Here is an 11906-nt window from a genome sequence, read left to right as displayed (position 1 = left end):
CCAAATGGATCCCTGGCGAGACCCGTAAGTGCGCTGTTCTCTCTCTCTCTCTCTCTCTCTCTCTCTCTCTCTCTCTCTCTCTCTCTCTCTCTCTCTCTCTCTCTCTCTCTCTCTCTCTCTCTCTCTCTCTCTCTCCCTCTCTCTCCCCCTCTCCCTCTCCCTCTCTCTTTCTCTCTCTGTCTCTCTCTCTCCCCCCCCTCCCTCCCTTCCCTGCGCCTCTGCTTCCCCTTCAAAGTCTCCCTGCTTCTCTCACATGGGGCGTCGAGCCGTGGTGACTGCGGTAGGGTAGGAGCTGTTTTTCCGGGAATGGAAAGATTTCCACCCACACCTTTTTCTCCCGAGGGCTGGGAAGCTGGAAGCGCTGGTTTTTCTCTAGCTCTCTTTCCCCCGAGGAGAAGGCTTTGACAGGGTTGTCCGACTGCGGGGAACTAGACTTTTGGTCTCTGTCCTACCTTACACACCCCTCCTCCAGCCTCCCGCTCCATTTACCTCCTTGGGTCTAAGTGGAAATTAAGTTAAGGCCCTAAAGCTTGTTCCAGTGATTCAGCAGAGGTTATTCCCCTCTCCTTCTTTCTCAGTTGCTTCCTCTGCCACTTGGTTGTTGAGGATGGAGGGAAATGGGAGTCAGAAAGGTTTCTTCCAAAGAGAAACTCAGTTAAGAAGTTTTGAGTCCTGGTTTGGATCATGGAGGAGGGGGATGAAGAGGAAGAAGAGGAAGAGGAAGAAGGAAAAGAAGGAGAAAGAGAGAGAGAGAGAGAGAGAGAGAGAAGGTATAGTGCATCAGCCTTGAAATTGGGTTCATACAGGGCAGTCCTGCTCTTCCCAGAGAGGTTGTCAGGTGGAAACACCTCAGAAAGGCTGGAGGTAGGCCAAAAATACCACATCTTTGTGGTCAGGAAAGGAGGAGATTAAAAAAAAAACCACCATATTTCTAGAAGTTGTGTGACAGTCCCTTTGTTTGTGTTGCTTAAGTCAGTTTTCTTCTGCTTGCTTCTCTTTTGCCTCCAACACACATCATTGCCTCTTGCTTTGCCAGAGCCAGTTAAGCTGGGCAGAGCTTTCCCACGGATGTCATGGCTGAAGGCCGCTCCCTGGCCACCTTGGTTCCCAGGAACTTTAATTGATGGTAAATGAGCTAGGTTAGAAGATCTGGCCTTTGCACACTACAAACAAGAGACCTCCTTTGCACCCTAAGTGTGGACTCTGGCAAACAATTTGCAACAAGACTTTCTCTAGGTACTAAGTGTGCTATGCAACATGCTTACTCCCTTTTCCTTTTCCTATTACCTTATGCCCTAATCCAAGTTACCTAGAAAGTAGGCTAATGAACCAGAAATGCTTGTCATAAATCAGGTTTAGGGCAACCCTAGAAAAGCCTAATTTGCTCCTAGGTAAATTTTAAGACAGCACCTTTCTTCTCCCTTTAGGATTTCCCTCCATACTGTCCCAATCCTCCTCCTCCTATTATGGATCAGTGCCTTTCCCAGAATTTCCCACAAATTTAGCAAATCAAGACTGGGGATGCATCTGTACATATAATGGCTGTATATGGACCCTATACACACACAGGTCTTAACAGTTGTTGGGATGACAATCATGGATAATTCACCTAAACCAGACAAAGAGAATGGGAGTAGATCCAGAGACTCCTATCATCTTAGCTAGAAATTGGATGACAACCAGCTCATGTTGATGTCAACTTGTTTTTCTTATACCTGTGTTTTAAATTCAGAAAAAAAAGGAGCCTAGGACTTTCTCATCCAAAAGCCTTCTTTCCTAAACCCTACCCAGTTAGCTAGCACAGGATTAGCGTTTTAAAGGCATGCATGATGGAAGGCCTACATCTAGTGTTTTACCATTTTGTTTTGGTTTTTTTCATACATTGCATTGGCTGAGTGTCAATGAATGGAAACAACTATCTCAACAATAGTGCAGAAGGTATCCTTTATTTCCCCAAGAGCAAGCAACGGTGAAATTGTCCAGGGAAAGTTGAGACAATGGGTTGCAAAATAGGGCATCTACAAGAGATAAAAAAAAGTGCTATCTTAACACGAAGGGAAGTGAATATATTTGATTGGAGCTTGCCAAAAAAGGAGAAAACCAAATCGCTTCCCACTTTCTGTAAGAGATGGGATGCTCACAATAGTCTGCACTGGAAAATATTGAAAGTCATCACCTCCCACTCCGCCTCCGCTGCCTTCCCACAAGCCCTTCAATAGTCAACAGCTCTTCTACACACAGGAGCATATGGGAGTTAATCAACAAAGGATATAATTCCTCTTCCCTCTTCCTCTTTTTTCTACTTTTGTTTGAAAACAACACAAGCTGCTGTTGTGTCTCTGATGGAGGGGAACATCCCTTCGTGGATATTATCTCCTTCCTCATGACTCTCTCTTGCCATAGGACAATATACAAATCAAATGACACTTAAATAGGTTTCCAACAGGCTGAGACAGAAGCTTGTGCTCAGAAGAACATTTAGATCTGCTACAGGCCTATGTGTAGCCTTCTGCATAAAGATTAGGACATGGGATTTTAAGGGAATAGATCCTGTTTTCTAGAGGTGGGCCAAACTGTCCTTTTCTGACTTAAGCCTCTCAGAGCCCTTTCTTAAAGGACCAGGTTCTGTGACAGATGTGTTTCCATTCTTGATGGTTCTTCTAACCAGACTTCATCCTTACCTAGTTCTCCACTGATGCATGGATGCATATCACCCTTTCGCTGGAGAAATGGGAGTCTGTAGCCTAATACATCTCGAGGCACCCAAAATAGCTCTGTACAATTATTTATCCATTCTGCTCCTCACTTTCAGGGTTGGTTGTTTGCTTCCTGTCTAAATAGCTTCCTTGGAAAGAGTCATAAGAGGGAAATTAATGTAATTGTCCATAGGAATACATACATTGCTTAATTCCAATACCCTCCTGCCATTGGCAGTCCTCTTAAACCTGAATGCCATTACATAGTTTGAGATATACCTAATCCCAGGTCTTCCATTACAAGTATTCTCTTAGAAAGAATATGGAAAAAGCCCCCTCCATATTAGGGGTTTCTGGCTCACTGTCTGTATTCCAGCAGAAGATTGCAAATTTCAGTAGGCTTCTATAACAAGCATGAAGACTTGTGGAAATTAGTAAAATGGAGTTCTGAGAAAACATATTGGATTGGGTTGCCCAAATGCTGTAAAGCCACTCTATACATTCAAAACGTTATGGTCTGGGCTAATAGTAAATTAATAGTAATGTGTTCAAGCGGCGCCATACTCCAGACAAAGTACTGGCAGTGGTAGCAGCAGCATCTCCCTCCTTCCCCACCCACACCATCTTCTTTTTCTGCCTAGCCCCTTCCTCATCTTCTTCCTCCTCCTCTCTCTCCCTCCCCTCTCTCACATACACTCACACATATGCAAACAATTTGGCCCTGACACCAACCCAATTCCACCTGAAGACTTTCTCCCTTCTTTACATGCACACAGCTCTCCCCAAAGCTTACTTTGCATTCCTGCTTCTACTGGCTTTGAATTGCAGTGGTTAGAGCCAGAGCCAGAAGTCCCTGGAGGACACTTAGGTTTCAGCCCTGAAGAGGCTTACACCTATTTGGGGATAGACACCCGGGTACCAGAATGCAAAAATGTAGTTGGCTGCACATAAAGATTTTCTAAAGTGGCCAAAGGGTTTATGATTATACCATATATTTGACAAAGTTGAAGACTGAGGACATTCAATGTCTACAGAAGAAAAAAGAGGAAGAAACACCCACCCATAAAGAAAAATATTATGAAAGAATCTCTCAAGAACACAACAAAGGCAACAATAGTCACACACACACCCATATTATATCCTATGTGTGTCTGCATCTTTATCACTATAGACATGCATATGAATAAACATGCACAACATGTATGTTTGGCAAACTGCATTCAATTGCATTCAGACATCATTCAATCAGGCTTATAGTAGGGGCACTGGCTTTCACCCCTTTGGTTTATTAAGGGCTGCAACTACTAAAATTTCATAAGCCATTTCCCCAGCACACAAAAAGCTCCCATATAGAGATCTGTTTTCAGCACCATTGCAGTACCAGTTCAACTAAACCAATCCGGATTTCTGAACACAATCTGAATTTACTTTAAAGGGGCCTCCATAGCTTCAAAGAGGAAAAAAGAAAGACAGGCTAGTCCTCTCTTTCAAGAATCTGGGATGGTACCTCTCATCCTCTCCAGTACTTTGTGCTTATTGGACAGTCAACATAAGCTACACTCCCCCACAATCCCTGTGGGAGCTGCCTAGTGGAGCTGTGCAAGTTTAATCCTTTAGGTAAGGAAAGAGGAGGAAGTCCTAGTGGTGCTTTCTCAAAAGACCACTGGACTTTGTTTTTCCTTGAAGACATTTCACTCTTCATTCAAAATGAATGGAATGCGCTTCTTGGATGAAGCGCGAAACATCTTCAAGGAAAAACAAAGTCCAGTGGCCTTTTGAGAAAGCACCTTTGGGACAACCATGGCCTGGATGACTGAGAATCTCCATAGAGGAGGAAGGTCATCAGATATCCATTGCCTTCCAAGCCTAAAGTAACATTCCCCCTAGCAGCAGAATCACAGACTCCTTTAAAAAAAATCAAAATTTTAGTCTGTACACAATTATAACATCTGTCTCATAGGAACTCCTTGAAAATAACAAGAGCCAATAAAGAACTGACCCAATCTTTCAAACACATGGAGTGAAAGACCCACAGTGCTTCTCCTGTCTATTTTGCACTGGAGCAGAGAAGCTCTGGCATTGCCCTGGAACTCTGAAAGAGGTGGCAACTGAACTAATATCTGAGGGGTTGAATAATTGGGATCTCTTCTCTAAATACAAAATAACCCCAGGATCCTGAACACTAAGATCCATCTCTGTGGAACAATCATCCTACTCTTGGGTGTCATCTCAGTCTCAAAATGGATTTTTCTAAAGCAACACATATCTGGTCAAGTTCACACAGGAGAGAAAAGACACGGACCTTTTCCACTTGATAGAAAGATTGGGATGGGTAAAGAGGAGATAGAGTGGGTGAGAGAAGGAATCATGGCTCTGACCTAGCATGACTCAGAGGTTTTACCCTTGTTTATCTGCTGGTGGCTTTGGAGATGCATCGGCCTGGGGCACTTCCTTGAGAAGAAACTCTGAATCCAAGAAACCGAAGATGGTACAATCAAGTTTGGATTCTCATTTGAATTTTGGGTAAGACGGGTGGATTCCCGAAAGTTTATTTTTAGACTTTTCGTAGCATGAACCTGTGTGACCAGGTCCTTCTACAGCCCTATAACAATAGACCTTTCAGTACCAGAGGATGTTCAGCAGGACCCTGACTTTTAGTCTGCTGATCCTTGCTTGGAAACACGGTAATGGAGCAGAAGGATGGGATTTGATTAAGGCAATATTCAAAGCAGGCATTTTCTGGTTTGTTGACATCCAACTGTTATTTTCCCCCGTCTTCCTGAAAATTTGGGAATTTCATTCCAAAGCATATGTGCTGGAAAACTCCAGTTTAGGATACGATAGACAGTAGAGAGGGAGGTAGATAATTCCCTTTGATATGTATAATCAGAAGTTTCCCCTTGGGATTCCAATTCATATCACTTTCTGCTTCAGTATGTGCAGGTCTTTGCCAAAGCAGAGGGATGAAAAGAGGGCAAAAAGTTTATTCTCTAAGGCAGTATTTTTCAATCTTAGCAACTTGAAGGCATGTGGACTTCAACTCCCATAATTCCCCAGTCAGTATGCTAGTGAAGAATTCTGGGAGTTGAAGTCCACATATTTTAAAGTTGCCAAGGTTGAGAAACACTCTTCCAAAGTGTTATGAGTCTAAGAAGTGCTGAGTCATCTGCTCCCACCCTTTCTTTTTTCTTTCTTGAAGGTTCTCCTTTATTTAGCAAGTTGTGTCCTGCCTTTATTTTTATAAATAGCTCAAGGCACTGGATGTATTGAACCTAGTACATCTTCCTCCTTCTATTTTCCCTACAATGACCCTCTGAGGTGAGTTGGACTGAGAGAGTTGTTGGCCCAAAGTCACCCAGTCAGCTTTCATGCATGGGACACAACTAGAACTCACTGTCCCAGTTTCTAGCTTGGTGCTTTAACCACTAGACAAAAACTGTCTCTCTTTCTAATCTTTCTACTTACTGAAAGATAGAAAGGGGAGTAGAAGACTTGTGCCTCTTGGTGAATTGCAGAACGACAGACTTGGAAGGGACCTTGGAGGTCTTCTAGTCCAACCCCCTGCTCAAGAAGGAGATCCTATATCATTCCTGACAATTGGCTGTCCAGTCTCTTCTTAAAACCTCCAGTGATTCCAAGATGACGAGGAGATTGGTTGCAATAGGATCACAGGATCCATTCTCCTTCCTTCAGGAGAGAAATCTGGAAGGCATCAGGCAAGGATGTTTGTCCAAGCCAGGCAGAGGAAAGCAAATTGAGATCAAAACAAGAGATGTGGAGTTGTCAGAAGACTGCCATTTTACCCTCCCCTCTTTCTCCTTCTTTTTCTTTCAATGCCATCACTCCCTCTAATAATTCAGCCAGACTTCATTAATCCCTTACTTAGCTCAATGTGTTGTTTTGCTCAGAACGTGGTATATCTGGGGGAGCTTTCTCTTAAAAAACAAACAAACCGTAAATATAATTTCTACCACAGGTAGAGAGAATAGATTACAAGGCTTAATCTTCTGAGCTTTTATTTGGAAATATTCATCATCCATGGATATCCACCTTAAGATGATTATTATTTTAGTGATTTGAATAAAGATTGGACTCCATAAAAAATGATCTGTTTTTAAAACAATCACTTCGCCTTGGTATTACATGCATTATAGGAAGAGAAACGTGGCTGACAGAATAGCCGTTTCCCATATTGCCAAGCCCCAAATGCTTTCTTTTTTTAAAAAAAATGAGTCAGGGATCAATTTATCTGTCTGCCTATTATAAGCATCAACTGATATCTCTGTCGTTTTTTTTTTCAAGGAAGAAATCTGGGAGTTGGAATGTGAAACCAAACTTTTGTTTATATTACTATAAGCACACACACTGTATCCTGTTAGCTTCAGCCTTGTAATGTCTTAAGCAGTGGGGTACATTGCAGGCATTTTGCACACTTACTTGTAGAACTGCACCCTCCCGCAGCAAGTTGCTTCCTAAACTGTAAGGTGATCTCATTGAATAGAATTACTCTGCAGAAAAAAAAAAGCAGGGAAAAGAGCAAACAGAAAGCCAACCGCATGCCCCTTTCATTTGTCCACCCAACCATACGCTCTATTTGATGTGCTTTGCCAGGAAGTAAGAGGAGAAGGAAATTAGCCAAGCAAGGAAGGTGCTTGGAAATAAATTGTTGGGTGTCCCTTTGGAGAGAGAAGCAAAATTCTCTTGCATCCACATAGAGTCTGCTTTTATTCTGTAGACCCCGAAGGACAGGAAGGCAGAAAGGAGAAGTTATTTCTCAGGGCAGCTGGATTTCCGATAGGCCCTTGTTTCACAAGCAGGTGGGAGCCAAGGTTCTGATGCTGTATGGGTTTTGGTGTATTGGGCGTTAGTTTTAAGACTTGCGATTCTCTCGTTGCCAGCAGATCTTGTGCAAATATTTTGGGTGGAACAACGTTGTTTGATTATTTCCAATCTCTGATTGGGCCTGAATAAGTGAATCCAAAAAATCCTCACGTCACCTCATGTCCCCTTCTTTAGTTCCTTGGGGAATGTATTTTTAGCCATTAAAATAATTTTTGTGCTCCCTTTTAAATGTTGAGATTTCTCCAAAGGTATGCTAGGGTTTATCAGTATCTCTCCCCCCACACTCCTGCCATGCTTTAAAAATTAATCTTATGGCATAGAAATGTGAACTCCGTGCGGAATTTATTTGCTCCAGTTCTGATTTTCTCAAAATTTGTATATTTCGATCTTTCTCTCCCTCCCTCCCGCCCTCCCTCCCTCCCTCCCTGTGTCTGTTTGTTTCTCTCTGTGTGTATATGTTTGTTTAATAGAGGAAGGAGATGTTGAAGATATTATATTTTGCCTCTCCTTATTTTAAAAAGAGAGAAAGCAAAAACAACAACAACATCTATACCAATGTCAGGGATTGACTGCTTTGTTGCTTATATTGATTTATAATTTGATCCAGAAAGAGCTCCGCTATCAAATGGCGTTTCTATTCGGTTAAGAATTGAATTCCTAGTTATCGATTGTGGGGGGGGGGGGGCGTTTGCTGGCCTTGCCATTTTTGCCTTTCCTGCCAGTGATACCCATAAATCCCGCTTCAAGCCGTTCCCTGTCATGGTGGCAAATGTCGTGTTCTGTGGCTGTTATTGTTGGGTTACTTCGATTTCAGAGTGTGAATTCATTTCTTTGCAAATATAATCCATACCCCAATAGCCCCATTCAATAAGCAGAGGACAATAGTCATATTTTAGGGGGGAAAAGGAAAGAAAAGAAGGCAGGCTGACAGAGGGAAGCTCTTAAAACTTATTTGTCCACCCAACCATACGCCTATCTAATATCCGGGCCTGATTTTTTTTTTTTTGAAGCCTAGAAAATGGAAAAGAGTAATTTCAGGAGGCAAAAACTAACAACCAATATCCAGCTCATTACACTCTTCTTCTGCAGAGTCTGTCATGCTTAGCCATCCCTTTATATCTGCAATCCATTGCACAACACCATGTGCTGCCTCTCTATCTACTTGTGCATTATTACCAAACATGAAAATATACAAGGCAGTACGTTCCTATCTGCCATGTTTGGAAGAGTTCAGGTTTCTTCTTACCAGAAAATGGCATGTGGTGGAGAAAGGAAGAGAGGGAGAAAATACATACATACAACACTGTTTCCCTTCCTGTTCCCATTCTGGCGCAAGGCAGGATTATAGCTGGTTTGAATGTATAATATAAACAAGTCGCGGTAACATGAATGGCTGTTTATGCACAATTGTAGGGAGATTCCTGAAGTCTGTTAAGCAGCATGCCTGTGGGAAAAGAGGAAAGGAAAGGAAAGAAGGGAAGGGAAGGAGGGAAGGAAAATAATCCGTAAAGCTTTATTTTAAAGGCAGAAGACTTTCTCTCAGCATTGTGAGCCCCCACCCCACCCCATACCTCCTGCCCCCCCTCCACCAGGTGGCTTATAACAATATATCCACTCTCTGCTCCTTTGGAAAAGAATGGGAGGCTATTGTAGGCTTTTATTACGGAGACTCTCACAGTCAGGAGAAAAGGGAGGGGAATGGGGGGGGGCGAGTGTCGTAAACGCAGGCAGGTGTCCAGTTTGATCTGTCTAATCACAGGAAGCGGCTTGGGGGGGGCTGCCTGGCTGTCTTCGGGCTGTAAATACCACCGGTCTGTCGGCTCTTTGCTTTCTCTTCTTTCTCAGAGGTGCCTGTGAAAAGATAAAACAAGCACACACACAAAAGGGGGAGGCGGAGCGGGGAGGGAGGCTCAAGACAACTGCGCCTGTGTGTGTGTGTGTGTGTGTGTGTGTGTGTGTGTTCGTGTTGTAGGAAGGGAGCAGTAATCCCGCGTGGAGGATTGGAGCTAGTTGACCCCGGTCCCAAGGAAGAGCCCCATCTCCCCCGTTTGAGAGGAGTTGCTTGCCGCCGTTTCAGGAGCCCCGATCAGCGCTGGCCGCTCCCTCCTAAAAGAGGGATCCTTCAAGGATCCGCTGGAGAGCAAGGAGGCCGGGCGAGAGGCTGCGGGCGGGAGCTGAGGCTTCTTCCAAGAGAGGAGGCGCCGTTTGCAGGCCTGCCAAGGAGGCTCCGGGCGCCTTAAGAGGCGAGCAGGGCCTCCTCCTTCCCCACCTCCCGTTTCTCTGCCGGGAGTTTGAAGGCCAGCATTCCTGCAAGGACTGCGAGGAACTGAAATCCAGAGGGATCCTCGGAAGAGGAGGCCACCTTCCTCCTGGAGCCTAACGCTCTTGAAACGTGCAGTGAAATAATCCCATTCGGATCTCTCCAAGAGAGGAATCGCCCCTTTGTGTCAGAAACACAAACACCCGCGCAAACCAGAGCGTCGGCGCCTCCGAGCTATTAACAATTGAAATTATGATGGTCGAAAGGAGGACAGAGAATCTCTCTCTATCTATCAAAAGTCAAACAATGGAGGGGTGGGGTGGAGAGCGAACTGCAGCTCGTGTTCAGCGTGGGAGACAAGGGCCATTCTCGATTTATAGATAAAATGTATTTATTTATAAATAGATAAATGCCATCTATTCATCTAATCCCTCCCTCTCTCTCTCTCTCTCTCTCTCTCTCTCCACATCTATCTATCTATCTATCTATCTATCTATCTATCTATCTATCTATCTATCTATCTATCTATCTATCTATCTACCTACATACCGATCATATCTACCTCTGTCTGTCCGTCCGTCCGTCCGTCCGTCCATCCATCCATCCATCCATCCATCCATCCATCCATCCATCCAACTAACCAACCAACACAGTTTCACAGAGGCAAGTGGAACTGACCATATTTGTAGTGCATGAAAAACTTCTGGTGGCCTCTAAGTATATGACAGAAGGAAACTCAATAGGTGTTTCCAGAAAGGAGGGGGGAAGGGGGGGCAAGGGGCTGTATTGCTGGTTCTTCCTGTCCCCGAGGAGACCTACCATGGTCAAGAGATGGAAATGTATTTTCCGAAGTACCTTGTAGTTGCAAGGTACTTCGGAAAATACAAGCACACACAATTGGTGTGGCTTTGTGACGTGCTGACTGTTGAAATGAATCTGTAATATTGCTGTGGACAAATTGGGAAGGGGTCTGTGATTATGCATGGAGTTACATATATAAACAGAGAAATTGGGACTGAATAATCCCATCTCTGAAACTGGATTTCACACGCCACAGAATGAAGGATTAGGATGAAAGCGACAGAGAAAAGGATTGGCCTCATCAGTCTCTTCTGTAGCCCTTCCATATAACTATTTCTTCTCACTCTAACCCTAACAGTTCCCCATTATTGACTCTAAAGAGGAGTGTTTCCATAGGTTCATTTTCCCAAAGTTTTCCAGCTCGGTCTTTAGGGGATATGATCCCACCAGACAAATTTCCTTTCTATCCCTCAATAAAGGGATTATCTTTCTTTCTCCCCTCTCTTCTCTTTAAAAATCTGTCTCCAGTTGATGCATCAGAGCACCATTCCTGAAATGTTTCTTGTCCAGCATCACAGCTCCTTTGGCTTCTGCAGGCTTGACTAATGGCAGTTGCAATTGGCAAAACCTGCAGAATTATAACTGCTAAGCTCAGATGGGAGATAATATAGACCTTTCTACATTTATTTAACAATAAACCCACCCACCCCAACCACCACATCAGCTCAACTTTCTGTTAAGTTCCGCCTGCTGCACTGTACTTACTGTTTACAGCTTTCCCTGAATCACAGGAACTAATAAACGTTTTATTAAAAGGTTTTGATGGATTCACCATTGGGATTAACTAAGATAATAGTTTATTACACTGTGAAAAATTAAACTGAGTACCCTAGTGGGGAAAAATGTTACAAATAACAAAGCTCTTCCTTAAGCATAGTGCACTGTGGTTCTCAGACTCTAGATACAAGTCACTGGATTTTTTTTAATGGATTCCCATTCCCATGTTAGATTAAGAGGCAATTATAATAATTTTCCTAGGCAGGTCCGTCCGTCTGTCCATCCATCCATCCATCCATCCATCCATCCATCCATCCATCTATCATTATCTATTTATCATTGTCTATCTGTCTGTCTGTCTTCCATCCATCCCCATGTATTTATTTCTCTTCCTTTGTGATTTTTTTAAATGGGGGGAAGTGAGAGGAAAGCACCCATCTGACCACAAATTCAAATTAAGTAGGAAGAATGCAAGACGAGCATTCTCTATAGAAGAGCGCAAAGGTTAATGGTGCTAAAAGGATCCTAGT

This window comes from Natrix helvetica, assembly GCF_964273705.1.
Source record: "Natrix helvetica genome assembly, chromosome: 1".
Lineage (NCBI taxonomy): Eukaryota > Metazoa > Chordata > Lepidosauria > Squamata > Natricidae > Natrix > Natrix helvetica.
The sequence above is the reverse complement of the archived record's forward strand: the minus strand, read 5'-3'. Positions refer to the sequence as shown.